The sequence below is a fragment of the Trachypithecus francoisi genome, unplaced genomic scaffold (assembly GCF_009764315.1).
Source record: "Trachypithecus francoisi isolate TF-2019V2 unplaced genomic scaffold, Tfra_2.0 Lachesis_group11, whole genome shotgun sequence".
Taxonomy (NCBI): Eukaryota; Metazoa; Chordata; class Mammalia; order Primates; family Cercopithecidae; genus Trachypithecus; species Trachypithecus francoisi.
The window spans coordinates 100224269-100248127 of record NW_022681456.1 but is presented as its reverse complement, the minus strand read 5'-3'; the positions used below and the strand labels follow the sequence as shown (position 1 = coordinate 100248127).

Genomic DNA, 23859 nt, shown 5'->3' with positions numbered 1-23859 from the left:
ACTGTTCTCCTATATCCCCAGCTTTTGGCCTGGAGGATGCTCTTCCTTGAAGACCTGACTTTAATTTTTTAGGGACTCATGTCCAACCAATTTCTTGCCAAGCTCCTATCCTGGTCTAGGAACAAGCTGGATGCCTCTAGACACATGCTTTCATTTAATCCCCACAGCAGCTCTGTAAAACAGGCATTATTCGCATTTTGCGGATGATAAAACCAAAACAAGTTCAATGACTGCCCAAGGTTCACATGGACACCAAATGCAGAGTGAGAATTTAACCCAGGGTCTCCAACTCCCAAACCAGTGCCCTTTCCATCCGCGCCACAGTACATGTCTAATGGTGAAAGCTCAAGTGTGGTGATGGCTGATAAGATAGTTTTGGTCTGGAGGAACCTTGATAATGTTTTGCAGGCTATGAAGCTCAATACACACAAAAGAAGAGGTTTAATTACACCATGCTGGTCTCTGCCCTCTCCTGCACAGGAGCACCGAGCCCAGAAAATCCGTTCATCCGTCCATTTGTATGAACAATAAGTCATCTTCCCATTTATGCTGGATGAATGGCAAAAATGCTCCCTCTCCCACCAATAAATCTAGTTAACCACAAAGGCTGTGCATCTCTCAGATCTGCTGGCTTTGTCTCCACCCCACTGCCCTTCCCTGCAGCTCTATCATCTCTCACCTAAATCACTGCAGTGCCTGTGCCTGATCTCCCTGCAGCCTCCCCTGTCCCTCTGACCACTCTTCACACTGTAGCTTCAGCCAACTTTCTAAAGGCCAGATCTGAGCCCATCACATTTGGGCTGAAAGCCTTTCCATGGCTCACATTGCTCTCAGCCTAAACGTCAAGCTCCTTGACCAGGTTTTCAAGGTTGTGATCTGGCAGTGTCTCCAGACTGTCCACCTTCACCCTCTGTGCTTCAACTCTGTGGACCACATCCATCAACAGGACACATCTCCTTCCACTCTTTGCCAGGTTAACTAACACATTCTATCTTCAGCTCTTAGCATCAACATCACCTCCTCTGGAGGGCCTCCTTCTCCTCAGGTTGGGTCACTGCCTCTCCCACATGGCCAGCCAGTATCCCGTGAATATAACCATCAGCACTGACCTGCAATCACGTTCACTCTTCTGGGTCCCCACTGGACGGTTGGCCCTGCAAGCACAGGGACTGTGTCTGCATCTTCCTTGACTGTTGTCTTGGCATGAGTTACTTGGCATGAGTTACTTGAGTATTCAGTAAGTCTGAGCCAATAGATATTTGTGTGTGCAGGCACCAGTGTTAGCCACATGAAGGGCTGGCAGGGTTCTGCTGCAGCTCATAAGCTGCCCTTTCTCAACTGTGCTTTGCTGAGCACCAATGGGGAGGCAGTTCCCCCATCACATCGCACAACAGTGAGAGGGCTCCCAGAGTCATCCCAGCCACTCCCATGGACCCATCCCAGACGTCCCCAGGGAAGGAAGATGACCCTCATATACAGCCAGGGCAGCCTGCCTTCCACGGCTCTGCTTGTGTGACTGGGGCCCAGTGCTAAGAGAGAGGCCAGTCCGTTCCACTGCCCTGTGAGCCACAAGCACACAAGTGGGTCCACAGACCTGGGGGCAGGAGCCAGAGCAAGAACAAGCAGAGACAAGGTGGCTTCCACCAAAATTCCCATGACTTGGTTGGTCCTCCACAGATGATGGGGGTCACCTGCTCCTCTGCCATGACCAGTGCACATCCTACAGCCACTGAGTCTCTCTCAGTAAATCCCCTGGGGAGGCTCTCAGGCACCCTGCTCCAGCTGGGCCTGTGTCAGAGGGTCCCCTCAGACACAGAGTGGTCTCTGCAGGCTTTGGGACACGGTGGCTGCAGGATGGGGCCCTGGAGGCTGATGCCTTGGGACAATTCCATGTGGACCTGGCCACCCCCTTGAGGAGAGAAGGGGGTGGAGCTCCATGTGCAGAGGGGTTTCAAGATGCCCACCTCCAACTGCTGTCAGACCCATGTGCACACTCGTTCTTTATGCCTGCCTCCTCTCCAGGGACATGTGGTTTAGCAATGACCCAGGGCAAGGGGAATTCTCAGCTGCTGTAATGTGCCATGTGTCACTGTGACTGTGACAGCCAAGGAAACCCCATACACCAGGACCCAACCAAGGCCACTGCGAGACTTCTACTGCAGTAGGACAGTGGGATGCCTCTCAGGTCCCGCCTCTTCAGAGTGCCCATTTGGAGCAGGAACCCATCCTGGACTACTGCCTCACTGCAGCAGAGGGGCACACCGGACTCTGAGGGTCTGCAGGACAAAGAATGGACCCCACGCAACTGGCACCCAGCTCCCATCCTGTGCCATGTCCCTGCTAGTTAGCATCTCCACCTATATAGGGCTGGAGAGGAAGGGACAGTCACTTCCATCCACCTGAACTGCTCTTTGGCCACCAAAACCTGGAGGGATGGCCATCTAGTTTCAAGTCAAACCAGAACATCTACAAGAGGTTCTAGGGCAGGGCAGCAACCTCTCCAGAGAGCCCAAGATGCAGGCCCATGTTAGAAGGAGAGAGGGTGACACCACTCCAGCTGGGGGCTGCAGGGAAGAGACTTGCACCCTGACACCCACTGCCAGCCGCCCGGAGGCAGCTGTCACCCCCTGCCTGCTCAGCCCCTCTGTGAGATGACTGCAAAGAAAGGCTGAGTCCACATCAGACATCCCCCTGCAATCATCTGCAAACTCACAGGGACTTTCTGAGACAAGTCTGTAAATTGGTTGCATCAGACCTGATTGAACTCACTCTGATGTTGGCAAGGAAAGCAGAGAGTGAGGGAATTCACTCAGGGGAATTCTGCCCCAGTGAGATCATAGTCAGGAGACACTGAGGAGGGACACTGAGCCACCTTCACTGGCTTCACAGGATGTGGCCCTCTGGGAGGTGTGGGGACCACTCCGCAGGACCGGCAGGGGGCTTGGAGGAACATCTACTGTATGCATGGAGACTTCCACCGAATGTAGACTCGGCCAAATGATGAAACGGCCAAGCACCGGATGAGCCAAGAAGGCAGTTTGAGGACCTGTGAACGAGGATCTGCAAACAGACAGATGAGGTAGGGGGTGGCCGGGGGAGCAGACACTGCAGCAAAGGCTCCAGGGCCAGAGGATGCCCCTAAAGCACTCCAGAGACAAGATTTTCAGGGAGGACACACGTCTCCCAATGCACTGGACTGTTGCTGTTGATATTAACAAAAGCTAAAAATGGCATAAACAAACCTACCCCCCACACCCACATCAGAAACATGATGCTCCAGGTCCCACTGGGTGACTTGAGCACTTGTTTGGTGAGCATCTGTCTACAAGAGCATGTTTGCTCTGGAATCTGCACTTTGGGGTTCCCGGGGAGGACTCCTGACCAGGAAGACCAGCCAGAGGACTAGGGAAAGGTTGTTTTGCCCAAATGTGTGCCTCTCTCGTATCGCATCAGCATCATGGCTCCTGTCTCAGAGAAGCTGTCTTTACCCCATCCAGCACCCTAAGACCAGCCTCCTCTCCACTCCCACCTGCCAAAAATATGAATCCTGAACACATCAAAAGTTATATCCTCCTGGTCCCAATTTATGTATTACTTAAAGATGAACAGAGGAGTGACAAGAAGCTGGGTGGCCATGACTCAGCACTGAGAGCAGACAGGCAGGTGGAGGATGGAGAAGAGACCTTGTATGGCTGGGAAACCAGGGTAAGGAGCCAAACTGTAGGAAGAAGGGCAGCCACCCACCAAGGCCCCACCCAGTGACATGCACTGGATCCTGGCTAGTGGATAACCTTTGCACCGTGAGTCCCATAGATTCTTGACTTTTTCTTAACTGCAAAACATTACACTAGACCAGCCTCAGTTCTGAGGGGTGCATCCTGCCATTGAATACCCAACCCTGTCTGTTCATCTCACACATCCGGGTGTGTGCATGCCATGACTCCAGCTCTTTCTTTCTGGGGCTATGGTACCCTAAGGCCAGTCTGATCTCTCTTGGGCTTTCTGTATTTCTTCTCTTTGAGATCACAGAGGATGTGATTGTCACCCACCCACTGCTGATGTCAATGAGCCCTGGGAAGCAGATAGGGATCCTAGGACCAAACTGGACATCTTTCCCTCCCTCCCAGCAAGGCAACCTGTGGCTAGGTGAAGCTGGCAGGATCAGGGGCACCACTCCCACTTGCCCTCCTGATGGGTCCTCTGTCGCTGTCTGAGTAGTAAAACTTAAGGACAGTTTCCCCACCCAGAAGCAAGGGGAGAAAGTGAGTAGCATGCACACTAGAGAGAAATTTGAAAGGTATGCGGAGCTTGTCTCGAGAAGGCCCGCATGTGGTGGAAGGGGCGGCCTCCCATGCCAGTGGAGGGCAGGAGGAAGGAAGAAGGAAAAACCCAACAACTGCTCCTCAGTGAAAAGCATAGGGACCCTGCCAGCTCTGCTGCGTTTCTGGCAAAGTGCGTCACCAGCCCCCGGGGGACCCCCACTGCTATGGCATCTGAGCTGTGTTAGCAAACACCATCACCCTCTGATTAGTTGCCTCCAGCCTCCTTCCCACTCCTCTCTCCACCTGCCTCTCCCAGGCTCCTGTCTGCAGATGCCAGGCCTGGCAGGACCCCTGGGTCCTCTCCATGCATTCTGAGCAAAGGCTGGTGAGTCTCATCAGAGAGCCTTGTGGGGGTCGCAAAGTGATTTGGCCTGACTGAGACTGAACTGGGGTCCTGTATTCCCACCCATCCCCCACACTTATGGAAAAAATAAATTAAGCCATTAAAGAAATCAACACAGTAAAAAGTTATCAATCAGAAAGCTAACCCGTAACTTACCTCAGAGGTAGTATTCCTGAACAATTAATCACAATAAAGTAAAGTGAACAAATTACACTGTAAGGTATAAAAAGCCTGGTGAGGTGCTCCAGGGATCTTGCCCAATGGCAGGCAGACGCTGCCCCGCCAACTCCCCCATGGCAGCCACAGATGGCAGCAGCCTCCGTGGGGGTAGTCTCTCCGCAGGTGGAAGCACTGTGCTCCCTGCCCCATGGGGGGACAACGTGTCAGTGTGAGGAAAAGCAGGGGACAGACACCCATCAGTGGGGGTGGTTCCTCCAGAGCACACCCCCCGCTCACCCCATCATCTCTGGCAAATATGCAGACACAGATGCAGGCATCCAGGTGCCCCATGCCCCAGGTCTCCATGTGCTGACACCTCCTCCCCGCCCCTCCACCACTGAGAAGGCTGAGGCGGAGGCAGGGGTGGGTGGGCGCAGGGGTCATATCTGGAGAGTGTAGGCCAGCAACACAAAACTCAAATCCTCTCCCTCCACAGAGCATCCAGTAGAGGAGTGGGGAGTAGGGACACCCCGGCCAGCCCACACACACATCCTACTTCTTACCAGTCCAGTGGATGTGCTGGGCAGTGGTTATGGAGAAGGCCGTGCCCAGGATCTGAAAGACACACGGAAGGGTCTTCGGCAGGAGCTTCAGCGTTCTGGGTCTGACCTCCGCCCCACGAGTCGGGGTGTCACAGGGCTCCTAGTGCATGTGGGGATAGCCACTGGTGTGGTGGGAAAACGTCCCTGGAATGAAGAAGATGGTGAGCAGAGGTCACCCTGGGTGTGGCAGGAAGAGAGAGGGAGGAACAGGGCAGGAGGACGCCCAGTACAGGAAGGAGGCAAGGCCTGTGGTAGCACAGCCAAAGCTCAGAGCCAGAGAGCTTAGCTGGTGGCATTCGGGAAAATTCCTTTTCAAAACCACAGAGTTGTCTCAGTGTACATGGCCAAAGCTATCATCTCGTCCACAGCAGGAGAATCTAGGGTGAGGCAGGGTGACTCAGAGGATCAGGCCCCAGCCAGTGTCAGCACCAACCAGCCAGAAGTCACCAACCATCCCAGTGTGGTCCAGGCCTGATCAGTGCCCTTCTACAAGCAGGGGCAGGCATAGGGGCCAGCCTGAGTATCAAGCCTCCCCTGCCGCCTTCACCGGCTGAGGGCATTTCAAACTAACTTTAATTCAGGGCTCCAAATAAACCCACGTTGAAATTTGAGAAGATGAACTCTCACCCTTGCATTTGCCAGTGACCTCCTCAAGGGCCAGGATTTGGGTCTGTTGTGCTTGTGGTTAAATCCCCAGACTGGGGCTTCACCCTTGGCAATTCCTTTGGGTCCTCCTCCTAGGGTGATCCTGTCTGGGCCCTGCCCTGACTCTGCAGGAGGGAGAAAGTGCAGACCCCTGGCATAGAGAGGAGTCCTGAGCCAATGGGTGTCTCAGGTCTCCCTCATCACCACAGGCCCATTCAACACATGCACAGCAGGTAAACTAAGGCCAGTCAGGCTACGACTGTATAATGAGCCCGCACTTCAGACTCCTCATTTATTAATTCTTTTAATTAGCCCAATATCCCTATGGCATTTTTTTCTTCTTTTGTTTGAACCATATTGACTTGTAGTTTTAACATATGTTTCTGCCATATGTATATGTCATGCAGACATCCCATTTCTCTGGGGGTGGGGCCCACAATTTCCCCTCAAGCTACCCTCCCTCCTGAGCTTCTACCCTCACTTGCATGCTGCTTAGGACCCATGGACAACCACTGCCCATAGCCGTTCATAGCTGCCACCAGTCTCCCATTGGTGTAGGGGTGGCCCCTCCCCAGGGGTGACCTCTTGTGCTGGGGCTGGGCCCAGAGCAGCACATTGGGAACCCTCCTAGGCTTCTGTGTAGACTCGCTGCCCACCTTCTCTAAAAACAAGAGCATTTCCAAGACCTGGGTTCATATCTTACCCATTTTTTTTCCCCACTGTAAGGTCTAGAACATGCCTGGAATACCAGATAAATATTTGCTTGAGGAATGAATAAATGAATGATGGGGACAGGTGGGGGTTCCTGAGCAGACCACAGCCCAGGAACAGGGCCACACCCAGACCCACAAACCCAGAGAAAGCCCTCTGTGCACCCTACCTTCCCCACTGCCAGAAACCCCAGGGCCCCCAAATTACTCCCCTTTCAGCCACCCTTGGCTCCTCACTGACCTGGGGTAGGTCGCCTGCCCTACCTGCCCCAGCCCCCATCACAGCCCATCACATCCCCTGGCTACTTTAATCCCCACTGCCTCATGCCTCTCTGCAGAGACACCCAGTCTGGTATCTCTGGTGGCCCCCATCCCGACCCCTCGGCCCCTCTGCCACCCTCATCCCCTCTTTGCTTCCAGGAGATTTTCAAATGCTAGGGCTCAGCACTCCCCGATGCTTTCTGTGAGCTAGGGCCAGGCTCAACATTTAATAACATTTAATAAATTAGTGGATGGGAAGACTTTTTTTTTTTAAGGCTTTAATTTCACAGCCTGACATGCCTGCTGGTAATGAACCTGCCCGGCCCTGGGAGAAGAAAACCTGCCAAGAACTTCGTCTCAGGGAGCAGGGACAACATGTCAGTTTCAGGAGTGCCCCTGCTTTGTATTTCAGCACCCCTTGCCTCCAGGGACTCCGCAGCTCCGTCATTCTCACAGCCACAGAGGCAGGGGCCAGGGAGAAGGGAGAACTGGAAGGTGCTTCCACTTCCGCATGGAGGGACATGGAGGGACAGAGACATCTTGGTCAAAGTTACCCAGTAGGCAGAAGGGCCACAGCTCCCTAGAACCACAGAGGGGGAGGCGGCCACACAGAGTCCCCCAGGATCTGAGTGTTCACCCTCCAACGACTTATTCCATTTCTTTTTTTTTTTTTTTGCTTAACTTTAGTCAAGAATTCTTTCTTATTAACTCAATAATCTACTTCCCTGTGGCTAACACACATCAGTCCTAGTTTTGCTCAGGAAATCTACCAAGAACAAGTAAAACAGGCCTTCAAATATTTGAAGCTATGCATGGAACCTGAAAGCTGCCTGTCCACAGTTTCCCCAGAGAAACATGTCCAAGGTCACGGAGCTCCTCGTAGGACAGTCATGCCTGCTCCCAGCACACAGAGCCTCTTCCCTGTCCTTCCTCCTTGGTGCTGTGCTGCTGTGGATGGTGCCTGCAGTCCCAGGCTAAATGCCCCAGGCTAAGGAGACCAGGCTGAAGCAGGGCAGCCATGAGTCAGGAGCTGGTAGTGGAGAGAGGTGAGGAGGTCCTGCCACTGCCCCAGCTGCTCCGGCCCCAGGCCGTCCATGAGGGGGCCACACTGCTGGCCTCCCGGAGTCCCATCCGCCCAGGACCAGCAGCAGCATCTGGCTAGACAGGCTCTCCTCCCTCCACTATCCTCCTGGGAGGCAGCCTGCTTTTCCAATTTGCAGGCATGTTTTCTTTTGGCAGGGAGATGCTGCCATCTGTGCTCTGGACTGTGAAACAAGTTCTCATCAATAAATTAAGGCAGTGACTGAGATGGGAAGTCACTCTGCAACACAGAAGGGGCCAATGCGAATCTAAAGCAAGACTGGGTTCCCACCCGCTTCCCTGAGTTTCCTGTGCGCCATTCGACCCAGGCTTCTAAGAGAAGGAGAGACTCGGAAGGTCACCTGCCTCCTTCTGGCCCCATGACATCCTTGAGGTGGGTAAGCCAAGGGTCACAGTGACAGGTAAGCCAGGCTTTCAGCAATGCTCTGAGCCAAAATAATGACCCCAATCACTGTGTTAGACGACTTAAGTCACTCAGACACTGCCTGCCCAATGACTGACACTTTAAAACCTCCCCGCAAATCAAAATGCTTTCCCCCGGAGCCTCCTCGCTCTTCAGCATGAACCCTGGTTCTCGCAAATGTGCCTTCCACACCTCTGCCTCCAGACCCTGCTCACAGCACGTCCTCTCACCCAGAAAGCCTTCCTTGTCTTCTCTGCCCTGTTCTCAATCCAATCCAGGGCCTTCAAGGCCAGCTGAAGCTCCACCTCCTCCTCTAGACCTGCCACCCCCTATTGCTCCACAGTGGCTGTACCCCTCATCAGCCTTAGAGCCTTCTCCAGCCCTGTGAGCACTGACCTTTTGCCGGGTGCCTGTTCTGGCTACAAATGGCTGCACGAGGACAGGAGCCTCTGTTCAGACTTCTCTGTGCAGTGTCCTAGCATCAAGCATGATGCTGGGCACAGAGGGAATCTCGTTCATAAACAGCCAGATATGGGCTGTGTGAGCCACACAGGAGGGAAGCAGCAAGCAAGACATGTTTTCAGCCCAGCAACAGAAGTGCCTCCCCACCTTGGTGCGATGATACATGACCTCCTTCAGCCTGGCTTGTACAGGCCAGAGCAGATGGCAGGAGAGGGGCCATCTGTCCATCCACTGCCACACACAGAGAGGGGAGCCTCTCTGCATATGCTTATGAGTTAACAGACAAGTAGGCCTTTAGATAAAGCAGTGTCATGAGGCCAAACAGCACAGCACCCTGACCACATGCTGCTAATGGGACGCGTCATCCTGGGCATCATTCACTCCTCTCAGCCTTGGTTTTTCCATCTATAAAACAAAAACTTGAAACTAATAATATCCAAAGCCCTTTCCAGCCCTAAGAGCCTATGACTGCTCTTCTATTTAGTCCTCCCTCTACCTGTATGAGATATGTAAGACAACTGCTATTAGTTTATTTACAGATGAGCAGGCTGAGGCCTCTGAGGCTAAGTGACTTGCCCACAGAGCTAGGAGCTGGAACCAGACACCTCTGCCTCCGTGAGAGTGGCCCCACTTCTCTCAGGGAAGAGCGCAGGAAAGAAATGATGTCCACCAAGTGCTATGTGAGCTGGGCCTGAGAAGTGCCGTTACTTGCCCCTCATCCCCTTGTGAGATGACATCATGATCCAAATCCCCTGGTGCAGGAAACGAAGGCTCAGAGATGTGACTTGCTCAGGACCCAGGGTCAAGGTCTGGTGCCAATTCCCCACCCTACCTTGGGAGCTGGTGGTCATAAACCAGAGAGAGAAATGTCCACATGAAACTGTGTGCTGCATGCTGGCCATCACTCATGGATCACTAATGAAAACCAACTTGGAATCACTATTTTAAGGACAGGATGGCGAGGAGGCATGCTTGTAAACAGTCTTGGTTTAAATACACACAAACAGAGAGGGAGAAGATGGCAAAGTTTCAGGCCACATGACGTTAAATCACAACTGCTAGTTATACCCCAACCTGGCTATAAATCAGAATCAATTACTTCTGAGCTCAGGCACTTCCCATATGTAGAGTGAACAGAGTCATGTGAGGCCTTCGGTCAAGTGTAGGCTGGGGTAGGCTCAGGGTGGGCAGCTTTAAAGCAGATCTCTGGCTGGGCACGGTGGCTCACACCTATAATCTCAGCACTTTAGGAGGCTGAGGCAGGAGGATCACTTGAGTTCAGGTGTTTGAAACCAGGCTGGGCAACATAGTGAGACCCCAACTCTAAGAAGAAAATTTTTTTAAAATTTGCTGGGTGTGGTGACACATGCCTATAGTCCCAGCTACATGAGAGGCTGAGGTGAAAGGCATTTAAGCCTGGGAGGTCAAGGTTGCAATGAGCCATGATTGTGCCAGTGCACTCCAGCCTGGGTGGCAGAGTGAGACCCTGTCTCAAAAAAATAAATAAAATCAAAGTAGATCCCAACAGGCCCTCCCTCCACTCCTCCAACTCTTCATGATAAAGATAAGCACTCCCACCACCAAGACCTGGCGGCAGGAAACAAGGTCGTGTTAGAAAGATGAACAGAGGGGTCAGGAGGGCACCTATGTCAAGGTGTGAGCTGGCAAGAGGAGCTAAGAACAAAGTTCAATGAACACAACAGAAACAGATTGAGAACAGCAAAAAGAAACACTGTGCATTTTCGTATGAGAGCTGAGCAAAAAATTTGTTCTTGCTCCTGTTTATTCAACAGAAACAACCAGGCCAGGTGTGGTGTGGCTCACCCCTGTAATGCCAGCACTTTGGGAGGATGAGGAGGGCAGATCACGTGAGGTCAGGAGTTTGAGACCAGCCTGGCCAACATGGTGAAACCCCGTCTCTACTGAAAATACAAAAATTAGCCAGGTGTGGTGATGCATGCCTGTCATCCCAGCCACTCAGGAGGCTGTCTTTTAAGCAACGCGGAGTAGTCATAACTTAGGGGTTTTTCTGTAGTCCCTCTGAAAGACTTAATCTGGCCTCCAAAGCCAAGATCAGGGGTACCACTGGGGAGCTTCTCTGACCTCCTGAAGGAATTAGTATCCAACTCAAGAAATGCCAATCAGCCAATGAGGCCACATTTAACCGCTTCCACCCCTCCCAGCGCTAGCCAAGACACTCCCAAAATCAGCAATTACACTGGAGGCAACTCTCACTGCAGCCCGGCATTAACTACTTACAACCCACTCGCCTCCCGCAGGAACCCGACACCTCCCATCACAGCACATGCCAGGCACCAGGCCTATGGCCTTGGCCTCAGGGACTCTGTCACGCTGCCCACACCTGCACAGGACCCCTGTGCCACCAAAAAAAAAAAAAAAAGGAAACCCATTGGTGATTCCATGAAATTAACACAGGCCCCTGTGCTGCCCTCCCTATACCAGCTTACAAAGGCCACATGCCTTTGGGGTGGCACAGGGACAATCTCAGGTATGCGGTGGCAAAGGCTTGAGAGGGAAGAAAGCGCTAGAGAAAAGTTTAACAGAGCTGAGTTGGGCTCCTTTTTCAGTTGTCCTGATCAGTTTCTCCCATTACTTGATGTGGGCCGTGGGTAGGGCCAGTCAGCTGCTGGGGAGATTCAAACCCAGGTCGGCCCAGGGTCCTCGTCTCCTTAGACCACCTCTGCGAAGGGTCAGCACGCCATAGTCAGATGAGGTCCAGGCACAGCTCACTCCAGGCTCACCTAACGCAGCCTCTTTATAAAAAGCCTGGAGCTGGCAGGACAGACAGAGCCAGGCTGGAGGGCCCAAGACTGACTGTTCCTGCACCATCAGCCCTCCAGCCCAGCCACATGCCTTGCTCCTCATTGTCTCTCCTGACTGTGCCCCGCTATTTTGGCCTCTGGAGGACAAAGGGGAGCTGAAGACTGTAGCAGGGAACCCCCAGAATGGGGAGGCTGGCGCCAGAACAGCTCTCCTGGTGGCGGGACAGCTGCTGCCCTCCATACAGCCTCTCCTCTGTCCCCTGGAAAGCCACAAATACATTTCACTCAACAGTCAACACACATGGTGCATGATGCATCCACCCCGTGTAGTGGTCATAAACCAGAGAGAGAAATGTCCACATGAAACTATGTGCTGCATGCTGGCCATCACTCATGGATCACTAATGAAAACTGACTTGGAATCACTATTTTAAGGACAGGATGGTGGGGAGGCATGCTTGTAAACAGAGCCCTTGGTGACTCAAAGTTCATCTGCAACTCATTTTTCTTATAATGTTAAATATATCCCTTCAAGATTATTGCAAAGAAAAATTAAGTTAACATAAGAAACAGTGTCTGGTGGCTAGTGAACGTTCTATAGGTGTTGGATGCTGTTGTCATCATTGTCATCATTATCAAAATGGACAAGACAGAACCCCACAGTCACTCATTTCAGCTCTCTTTTTGGTGAAGAAACGTGTAGAGCATTTAGCCGGAAACCTGGCACTCAGGCACAAGGTTGGTGTAGAAGGCACCAGCAGGCCTGACGCAGGGGCAAGGCTAGGCACTCTTGTCCAGTTCTCTGCTGACGTACAGGCAGTTCTCCCTGACTGCTCCTCACCTCCAGAATAAGCAGACTCCCTCAGCTTTGAGGATGTGGGAAGAGCAGGGGTGAGGGTAAGGAAGAGTGCCTCTGAGCATTGAAAGGGCTGGGAAAGGAGGGTGGAGCCCTGGAGGCAGTCAGCACCTGCTCCCAAGAATGCAAGGCTGGGCCTAGCAGAGAAGCAGGCCCCTGCCCAGCCTGCACTTCAAAGGGAATGACATGACTCCCACTACTGCCCTTTCCAGAACCAGGCCTGGGCTCTAGGCTCTGCGCTGGGTGCTCCCAATGCTCTATTCCATTTAACCTCACACCAGTGGCTCACACAGGTGGTCGCTGCTGTCCAAGACCCATGCTCTTGCCAAACAGGAGGGTTCTGTTTCTGGTTGCACACCATGAGATGCTGGACGAGGGATGCGTCCCAAATCAGCAGCTGCCTCCGGCCATGGTAACAAGAAGATCCTGCACGAGTCAGTCAGGACCCAGTTGGTGGCAGGCTCTCCACATGTGTACAGCATGAGGGCTCTGTCCCCACCCCCAGAGCTCTGGGGGGGCAGGAATGGCTAGATAAGAGCACAGGGCTGGGGGAGCCCAGGGGCTGGGATTTCTCCCTGGCCCCAGGGTAAGCCCCTGCTCACACAGGCCTGTGCATACACCTGCCACAGATGAACGGCCATTCCTGCGCCATTCTCTGACCTGGAATGAGCTTCCCTATCTCATTGCCTTCACCATGCCCTCCAAACGCCATTTCAGTCTCACCTACTCCACAAAGCCTGGCTACAGGCTTCACCTCTCTCTGGCTGCACCAGCATCCAGGCGTGTGGAAATCATATTCCCCACAGGAACTGGGTGGGAACTAGAGGTGCCTGGCCTGAGAGGGATTTGGCAAGGAATGCAGAAGAATGCAGAGTTTTAAGTGTGAGAGGATGGCCAGGTTTACAGTGTCTGGGCTTACTCCATGAGGCTCTGGGGGGCAGAACAGGGACCAACTGCTAGAAACTACAAGGTAAAAATCTATCCCTCAACCTCACTCACCCAGGGACTCAGAGGGGGCTAACATGATGGCTGAGCAGTGAGGTCCCTGCCATGAGAAGTCTGGGTGGAAACCGCCTGGCCCCCTGCCAGACCTCTGCTCTGGGAAGGGTTGTCCTGTGAGCTTCGGTCCCAGCCTTGTCTCACTGCTTGCTCCCACATTGCACTAGGAGCTCCCGGAGCAGGGTCCCCTTTCCAGGTTGGCCACCCCTCCCAGCTCTGAGTTCAAGCGTGGCGCTGATGGGCTGCCCAGTCTCCAGGGGTGGACAGCTGGTACTGACTGTCAGAGGGAGGAAGGCTAAGAACCCAGCATTCTTTGTGTAAAGTAAAGGTGTCCTTTACGCTAAAGGTGCAATGAAAGAACTTCCTCCCCCACAAGCCTAGGAAACTCAACAAAAGATAAACACTGGTTACCCCGGATGACGGCGTTGTAAGTGGTTTTAATTCATGTAATTTTCATGCCTCGCTGTTCTTTCATGTACTCTCTGATGACTATATGCTAGTTTTATAATCAAATAAACTTTTTTTTTTGAGATGGAGTCTCACTGTTGTTGCCCAGGCTGGAGTGCAATGGCATGATCTCGGCTCACCGCAACCTCCGCCTCCTGGGTTAAAGTGATTCTCCTACCTCAGCCTCCCAAGTAGCTGGGATTACAGGCGCTCACCACCATGCCAGGCTAATTTTTGTATTTTTAGTAGGATGGGGTTTCACCATGTTGGCCAGGCTGGTCTTGAACTCCTGATCTCAAGTGATCCACATGCCTTGGCCTCCCAAAGTGCTGGGGTTATAGGCATGAGCCACCATGCCCTGTACAAATAAACTTTATTTTTAAAAACCAACTCCCTTCTCCCCTCTCAGACACATCCATCATCTGTCAAGATCAGCCACTCAGAGCCCTCGACCTTGCCCCCTCCTCCTTCAGACCCCATGGTACAGTCACACCAGGGAGGGTGTCACAGCGCAGGGGTTTCATCTCCAGGGCAGCTCATTGCTGGGAAGGCCACAGCACCCAGCTCCCTGTGCTGCCAGATTCCAGGCCCTGTAGACAGCGTGTGTCACACAGCAGGTGCACACTGACTGTCATCTCCCTTCCTTAGTCCTAGAGGTGGTCTCTGCTGTGGTTCTGCATGCCACCAATGCTCTCTGACCATCTCTAAAGACAGCTTTTGATCTCAAAAATGCCCCAGCCTCTAAGTAATCCGTGGCAGTATGAAGCCAACAATGAGGAATTTCTTCCGAGCTCCCCACTGGAGATGGTGTGGCAGGAGGGCATGCCTGCCACTGAGATAATTCCCAAAGCACAGCGAAAAAGGAAGAGGAGAACGATGAGGAAAAAAGGGAGCTGAGAAGGGAAGGGAGGCAGACAGGAGATGAGGCGGTACATGGAAGAGAGCCCAGTGCCACCCCCATAGGCCACCCTATCACCTCAGTCCCTCCCAGCATCCGAGGCCCTTCTTCAGGGCTGCTATGTCTATCACGGCCACTAACCTGGCTGCTCCCTGAGCCTAGCAGCCAACCATCACACAGAAGTCCAAGACCCCAGCTCTGCACACCTCCATCACTCCTGCCACAGCAGCGGGAAAGGGTTCTGGTGTCACGGACGTGGCACTTTGAGTCAACCTGGGATGGTCAATGTCTGTGGCCACTGAGAAGCTGACCTCAGCGTGGTCCGGCTGGGACTAGCATGGGAGCAGAGACGGGGCTTCTCGAGTCTATCTGTGCGGTTGGGAAGGTCTTCCTGTATGTGTGGCTATGGGCGGATCTAGAAAGGGGGGATAATGGCCCTGCCTTCAGGGCACCCCAACTCTACTGGGGAGATTCGCTCTGACACATGAAACACACCAGACACCCAAGAGGCATATGAAATGGTGAGACATGACAGGTGAATACTAAAAAGCCAGGAACTCCATTCTGGAAAAAAGGACTGATGGCATTGAATCAAGTCTGCAAAATCACAGAGGACAATAAAGAGAACTGACACAGACCTGTCTAAGATCCTGAAACAGGACCCCAGGCATCCCTTGAAGTTCAAAAGAATGATGTGAGGACAAATAAAGGGCAGTTGAGTTTTACACAATGGGCAAAGGCAAGGAGCTCCTTACCATGCAGGTGACACAGGATAAAACATGGCTGAGACCAGGGGAGCTCAGATAAACTCATGGGAGAACCACAATGTGCTGTGGAGAGGAGCAGACACACGGGGGCGCTCCTGACCTCCACAGACGGCCCGTACCACCAGGGCCCGATGGAGCTGCCTATCTAGCGTGGGTAGGCCTCATTCCTTCAGAGAAATGAAAGAAATTTTAATTTCTTTAAAATAAAATGCTTTAATTTTAAGAGACTTAAAATGAAAACCTTTAAGCCAGCCCTGCCCTTGTGTGTGCTGAGTTCCAGAACCAGGGGCTGCCAGCGAGCCGCAGAGGCAACGGCCTAGGCTGGAGGGGAGCAGGGCCAGGGGAGCGGGTGCTGGAGCGGAGCAGGGCCGGGGGCGCGGGTGCTGGAGGGGAGCAGGCCGGGGGCGCGGGTGCTGGAGGGGAGCAGGGCCGGGGGCGCGGGTGCTGGAGCGGAGCAGGGCCGGGGGCGCGGGTGCTGGAGGGGAGCAGGGCGGGGGCGCGGGTGCTGGAGGGGAGCAGGGCCGGGGGCGCGGGGCTGGAGCGGAGCAGGGCGGGGGACGCGGGTGCTGGAGCGGAGCAGGCCGGGGGCGCGGGTGCTGGAGGGGAGCAGGGCCGGGGGCGCGGGTGTGGAGGGGAGCAGGGCCGGGGGCGCGGGTGCTGGAGCGGAGCAGGGCCGGGGGCGCGGGTGCTGGAGGGGAGCAGGGCCGGGGGCGCGGGTGCTGGAGGGGAGGCAGGGCCGGGGGCGGGGTGCTGGAGCGGAGCAGGGCCGGGGACGCGGGTGCTGGAGCGGAGCAGGGCCGGGGGCGCGGGTGCTGGAGGGGAGCAGGGCCGGGGGCGCGGGTGCTGGAGGGGAGCAGCGCCGGGGGCGCGGGTGGTGTTTCCTATTCTTCCCAGGATCGCTGAGCAACCAGAATCCTTGGAAAGACCCAGTGCCCATCTTCTTAGGGTCAAGAAGTAAGGCACAGAGTGGGAGAGCGGCTCGGCAAAAGAGGCCCCTAAGCTCCCACGGCAGACTGCTGGATGCTGAGAGATGAGGCTACAGGTCAACTGCCCTAGGAGGGGAAGGGTTGGGAGAGCCCTGGCAAGGAAGCCCCCGAGGCTTCTGACTCCGCAGGAATGAGCCCGGCTGGGATGGTGCGAACCTAGTGAACGCCCTCCTTTCTCTGCTACTCCAGCAGGAACTGGCCCCTGTGAACCCTCTTCCCGCATTACTCGGCTCTCACACTGTAACTAAAGAGACCAGCCACTACACAGTCCCGGTTACAGGGGCGGCTGGGGCCTCGCCCTCTGGAAGGACCTGCTGCCACTGGCGCTCGCTATCTGTGAGCACAAGGTCTGGTGGGCAGGAGGTGACTGGAAGGCATGTTTTCCCAAGGCAGAGCTCACCAGGCCACTTCCCAGAGTTCCCAGCCCACACCACCAGCTGCCTCCCCTCCTCCCATCTGTGCACCTCGTGCCATCGAGGGAGGACTGGGACCCAGCTGCAGGGCTGTGGCTGGCAGGGAAGGACCTGGCCTCCTGCCCACTGGGACAGAGAGGTAGTGGGTGGGGCTTCTACCTTCCTCACCTCCTGAGATGTCCACAGGCTTTGAGGAAATGGTTGAGGGGCTTTGAAAGTTCAGGGAAAGAAAAGGAGGCTCAGGAAGAGGATAAGGCCAGCCTGGACTTGTTCACCCACAGGGACCAGGGTCCACGTAGCTGATAGTCTCCTGGGGAGGGGACAGGAATCTGGGGGCAGAAGGCTAAGTCCCAGACATAGTCATCTTCCTGCCTCTGCACAGACCGCTGGGGTCAAAAACAGCATCGTGTAAGCACCCTCCCCTTGGAGTGCACTGTTTGGGGCAAGGTGCCCCCAGAGAGGCCCTGTAACACTTACACCCAGCTGTCCCAATGGGCAAGCTGAAAGGACAGCCTCACCCCAGGTGCCCGCACCAGAGAGCTATGACTGACAGCCAAGGCCGACTGGTGAGCCCTTGGTTCCCAGCGAGAGGGCCTGTGAGCACAGTGGAGCCTCAGGACAGCACTATTAGAGCTGGCTTCTCAAAGGCGGTGCCCTTGAGCTCAGTCACCTCTCGCCCCTCTGCTGCCCATCACTGGCACCCAGCTCAGGCTCTCCGTCTGCCCAACAAGCTCGTTTCAGAGGAAACAGGAAACCAATGGGGACTTCACTGCCCTCCTCAGCCAAACCGGGGCAAGACCAGCCCATGGAAAGGGAGCCAGGAAGGGTGACGATGGAGGGGCAGAGGCCTGGCTGCTTCTGCTGTGGTCTGGGTGCACACTAAGCTGCTTAGCCAACAGCTCTCTCTCCTGGGCTCAGGGCTCAGCCATGTGAGGATGAAGGGATCAATACAGCCCTGAGGGAAGAGTGAGGGCCTCAGCCAGAGCTGGTGCCCCGCAAACTGCTGTGAAACCCGAGCAAGTTACTCCACTTCTCTGAGCCCCCTTATGTGCAAAATAGGAACAGCCAACAGGAGCCCCCACCTCCTGGGGTTTTACCGGAAATTCAGTGAGGTAGTAAAGCACCTCCCTCCACGCCTGGCCTATGAGAGATGCTCCACAAACGGGAACTGCCATGGCAGTGGGGTCATCACCACATGATGGCTGAGCCCAGCAGACAAGACGTGGAAATCAACCCCTGTGCAGTCACTCACAACAAGGAAGAAGGTGGAAAAGCTCATGAGAAACAAGCATCCTTATGACAGGCTTGCAGGGATGCCTCTGTATTCAGTTATTTTTTCTGCTTTTTTTGTTTGTTTGTTTGCTTGCTTTTCTGAGACGGAGTTTCCCTCTTGTTGCCCAGGCTGGAGTGCAGTGGCGCAATCTCAGCTCACCACAACCTCCGCCTCCCAGGTTCAAGCCATTCTCCTGCCTCAGCCTCCCGAGTAGCTGGGGTTACAGGCACATGCCACCACACCTGACTACTTTTGTATTTTTAGTAGAGATGGGGTTTCTCCGTGTTAGTCAGGCTGGTCTCGAACTCCTGACCTCAGGTGATCCGCCTGCCTCAGCCTCCCAAAATGCTAGGGTTACAGGTGTGAGCCAACGTGCCCGCCCTCTGCTTTGGTTTTTAAGGCTCATCAACGATAGCCTCCTTCATTCCACCAAATACACCACCCACACCCCAGCTTTCTCAGGCTGATTCAGAGGCTGTACAAGGAGGCCTCTGGGGACCCAGTTCTCCCACAGAACTCCTGGCTGAATGCCCTGCCTCATGGTCCCTCTAGGACAGGCCCACACTTCACTTCTGCGCAATTGGGAATGTGTGTGAGGTAAGGGTGTAGTCACCATAGAGGGAAGGGCCCTAGGCCTGGGTCAAGCCCCGTGACTGTTGGAGCTCCTTGTTCAGCTGTTACATCCTCTGCTGGTAGGCAAAGGGGAAAGAAAACTCCTGGCCATCAGGGCACCCAGATTCTACTCGGGGCTCTTTCCAGAACTGGCCATGGGAGCTTGGGCAGGCTGTGTTGCATGTCTAGGCTGTGGCTCTTTATCTGCAGAATGGGAGCCATGCTCACTGGTAGATGGAGGAGGGGACAGCGGGCAGGCTGGGTGGCATCCCAGGGCTCCAGGCATTGGACAGAAGGCATGTCCAGGGCCTGGTCATGCCCACAACAACCTACAGCAGGGCAAGCAGCCTTCCCAGGCTGCTGGCAGGGGCATCCTCGCCCTAAAGCAGCCCATCCACATCCCACCCCAGCTAGCAACTTTGAAAGAGCAGCTTCTAGATGCTTAGCCAACTACACACGAAGGCTTCTCCCTGCTGGGAACAAAGTAAGAATAATGCCACCCTTCCGGGGCTAACGAAGCTCTGAGAGGCGATCCATGAAGCCAGCCTCGGGAACCAGAGGAGGCAGGGGGGCAGCAAGAGGACTGGGCAACAGACTGTTCGCTCCCCTGATTAGCTGACCCCACCCAGAAGAAGAGGGAGGATTCTAGTTCTTTAGGGGAACTGGCAGACTTCTCCTTCTGTAGGAGCCCCCTGCCTCCCGGAGCCCCAGCTCTGAAGCAGCTGCCTGGCAGAGATGGTGAGGAGGGTGCAGGGAGAGGACTTCGCCCTCCACTGCTCTCCAGCCAGGACACAGCCCTGGCTGGCAGCCTTTCATTCTATACTGAGCCAAGGGACACACACCAGAGCCCCAGGCTGGCCATGCCCCACCACCTCTCCAGCCCCACTGGGCACACTGGCAAGTCCAGGGCCTCTGCCCATAGTCAGGACCTATCGTGGCCTGGAGCCCACACCCACCACACTGATTACAGCAGGACTAAGGGCACTCATGGTATCTCAGGGGAAAAAACTGAGGCCCAGAAGGAAAATGTTTGTTTAAAAATTTGCACCCCATTTCTCCAGGGCCGCTAAGCCAGGCCCACTTACTTTGATCACTCTTTAGTGCTCTCCTTCCAGCCATATGAAGAAAACATGTATGTTTTCAAAACTTAGGAACATACTGTATTCTATTTTTCCTCACTTGAAATTACATTGACACACCTGCAACCATATGTATTTTTTAAAACTCCAAGAACTGAACACCAAAAAGAGCAAACTTAAAGCTGGGAGTTGTGGCTCACGCCTATAATCCCAGCACTTTGGGAGGCTGAGGTGGGTGAGTCGCTTAAGCCCAGGAGTCTGAGACAAGCCTGGACAACATGAAGAAACCTGTCTCTACAAAAAACACAAAAATTAGCTAGGTGTGGTGGTGCGCACCTGTAATCCCAGCTACTGGGGAGGCTGAGGCTTGAGCCCAGGAGATTGAGGCTGCAGTGAGCCAAGATGGAGCCACTGCACTACAACCTGGGCAACAGAGCCAGACCCTGACTCAATCAATCAATCAATCAATAAAAAGAGCAAACTGTAAGGCATGTATGTTGGTAATACATAACCTAATTATGCGTATATATACACAGTATGTAAACTTCACAGTGCATCGAGAACATTTTCCCTATATCATTGAATAGTTTCCCAAACCCACTCATCCATGCACATACTATACTTTATTTAAAATGTTCCCCTAATGGGCCAGGTGCAGTGGCTCATGCCTGTAATCCCAGCACTGTGGGAGGCCAAGGTTGATGGATCACGTGGGTCAGGAGTTCAAGACCAGCCTGGCCAACATGGTGAAACCCCATCCCTACTAAAAATACAAAAATTAGCTGGGCATGCTTTCATGCACATGTAATCCTAGCTACTCAAGAGGCTGAGACAGGAGAATTGCTTGAACCTGGGAGGCAGAGGTTGCAGTGAGCTGAGATCACACCATTGCACCTTAGCCTGGGCAACATAGTGAGACTCTGTCCCAAAAAATAAAAAGTAAATGAATAAATAAAATGTTCCCCTAATGTAAGATATTTAAATTGTTTTTAATTTTCCTTTATTATAAATTGCTCCTTAATGAGCACTCTAACACATAAGATATTTGATAGCTTTTCTTACTATTTTCTTAATATGGAGTTTTAGAAATGCAGTTACTGGTCCGAGGATAGGCCTTTAGTACCCTTAGCCTTAGTTCTTTAGGCTTTAGGCTTTTAGTACCCTCTGCATTGTGCCCCTGGTTAATCGAGAATGGAGAACGGCGATGACTTTTATGAAGCATACCGCCTGTAAACATTTTGTTAACAAGGCACATCCTGCACAGCCCTAGATCCCTTAAATCTTGATTCCATACAACACATGTTTCTGTGAGCACAAGGTTGGGGCTAAAGTTACAGATTAACAGCATCTCAAGGCAAAACATTTGTTCAGGGTACAGATCAAAATGGAGTTTCTTATGTCTTCCTTTTCCACACAGACATAGTAACAGTCTGATCTCTCTTTGTTTTCCCTACACAAGGTGAGATCCTATCTCTACAAAAAATAATAATAATAATAAAGAAAAAAGAAAGGCAAAAACAGCATACTATGATTGCCGTCGAGCATACTTTACAGAGGGCCTCATCCTCTGAGGGCTGACCGTGGGAAGGCAGGGAACTGGACCCAAAGACCCTGGCTTTTCCTCCCCAGGAGACCAGGGATACGCTCAGCATCCCCCTTTGCCGAAGGCTGCCTAACGCCCCTCCTGCTTTGAAAGAGGTTCCATCCTAATGCAGAGCTGGGGAAAGGAGAGATGCTGGGAGGGATTAGCATGCCCCACCAGGGAAAAGGCTGGTGCTCTCAGTGGTGGCTGGCTCTGGCTGCAGCTAGGGGACTGAGAGAAGAAAGTCATTCAGAGAAATCCCAAAACACAGAGAGCAGCTTCGTGGCTTAGATCCTTCTTGCTTCCCTTCTCCGAGGGCTGGCAGTGGGGAGTGTATGTTGCTCCGAAAACGAGAGCTGGCTACTACCAGGTGTGGTGTCGTGCCCGTAATCCCAGCTACTTGGGAGACTGAGACACAAGAATCACTTGAACCCAGGAGGTGGAAGTGGCAGTGAGCTGAGATCGCACTACTGCACTCCAAACTGGGAAACAGAATGAGCTCATCTCCATGAGCTCAGCTCAAATACATAAAATGCCCCAGGAGGGAAAAAGGAGTGAGAGTAGATGGAATAAAGTCACAGTAGAATGTGGCAGCCAGGTGAGGGTGACAAAAGGATTCACCACGTTATTCACCGTATTTTTGTGCATGTTTAAAAATTCCCACAAAAAAAAGATAAGAGGAAAAAGGGGAGTAATAGAAACAGGGGGACTACATAAGATCACGATGCCTGTCCCTCTTTGTCAAGCTTCTCTGTACCTCTCATCTTGGCGATGCCCTCCCTGTTCCTGCCCTATAGTCGCATTCTTTTGCCTTTATTCCATTTCAAAATTTCCACACCCTTGGCTGTTTTCCTCACCCCCACTCAGCTCCTTGCTTATCTCCTTCTTCCTCACCCTCCCTGTCAAAACCCTGTCAGAAGCTCTGATAACCCTCCAAGAAGACCAAGTCCAGAAGAGCAGACCAGGAACCAGGACTCCTGGGTTTCAGCCCCAGCGACGCCACTGTCTGCACCTATGCAACTAACCCCTACCCAGTACACATCACATGAAAGCCCAGCAGAGCCAGGAAAGAGATGTTCAGAAGTCACTGCTGCTACTACTTCTACAAGGCAAAAAAGGAAAGCCCCTGTCCCTCAGAACCTGTTTGCTGGGATCCACCTCAGGTAGCAGAGCGGGGACATGGTGGTCTGGCAGGGCACCATGGAGGGCTGGGGACATGGGAATATAGATGCCATCATGATTATATTAATGAGGGTAAAAATTAGGACCAACAGGGGATGTCCCCTCTGCACATGTGTACAAGTGTGTGCCTTTCACAGACAATAGAGGCTGAAGTCAGGAAGGCAGGCCTGGCTCAGACAGGGGCCACGTCCCAGCCAGCCAGTCTCCCGCCCCGCGTTCCCAGCAAGGATGTGAAAACAGCTCTGCCACTTTCTTTCCACCCGCCCCGCTCCATGCCTTTTCATGAGGCAGGAGAGTGTGCTCACCCTCTTCTCTCCCAGGATGACAGAGTCAGGCCTGGAAAACAGAAGGCAGGATCAAGGGACAAATCAATGTGCCCTCAGGTCTAATGCCAGCCATGTCCTGCCATACTGGGTGCCTGCAGAATCCGCTACCCCTCTCCAGGCTGAGAAGACGGCCACCTGACCTCCTTTGGGAGGTCATTCCTTTGGGGCAGTCATGTTTTGGGGGAAACCAGAGAGAACCTGAAGTGAGGAAACAGCTTGGGGATGAAGGTGCTGTACAGACACCAGGCCAGTTCCGCCAGTCACTCATGTTTGCTATGCACAGCCAGCATGCCCGTGGGTGAAAGGCCTTCAGCGGCCTCTGCTCCCTAACAGCTAAGCACTAACCAGTGCATCCACACTGCTGCTCTCCGATGACCCCTGCTAACTCTCCCAATGGACCTCCCGCTGCCCCACTAGGGACTGGGATTTGAAGAGGTAACCTTTACCTCCATTCTTGAGTGAGGAAATGAGGCAAGGGATTTTACCCTAAAACAGGGAATATAGACTAGTTGGCCTTGGGATCTAAACCTAGGAGTCCCGACTCCCAGCCAGGGCTCTCCCCATGAGACGGGGGAGAGTTAGCCAAGCTTTCCGGGGAAGAGCACCATCTGGGGTTCGGTTTTCCTAGCTTGCCAAGGAGAAGGAGCC

The 23859-nt window shown here is 53.5% G+C and overlaps 1 long non-coding RNA gene across 1 annotated transcript in view; it reads right to left on the bottom strand.

Annotated features, from left to right (window-relative positions):
• Positions 1-9143, bottom strand: part of LOC117090325 — a 30601-nt gene extending 21458 nt beyond the window's left edge. Inside the window, exons 1-2 of the long non-coding RNA XR_004439971.1 lie at positions 8943-9143; positions 5388-5570 (exon numbers count right to left, since the gene is read on the bottom strand). This is a non-coding gene — a long non-coding RNA (uncharacterized LOC117090325). The remainder of the gene's footprint in view (positions 1-5387; positions 5571-8942) is intronic.
• Between the last annotated feature and the right edge of the window lie 14716 nt (positions 9144-23859).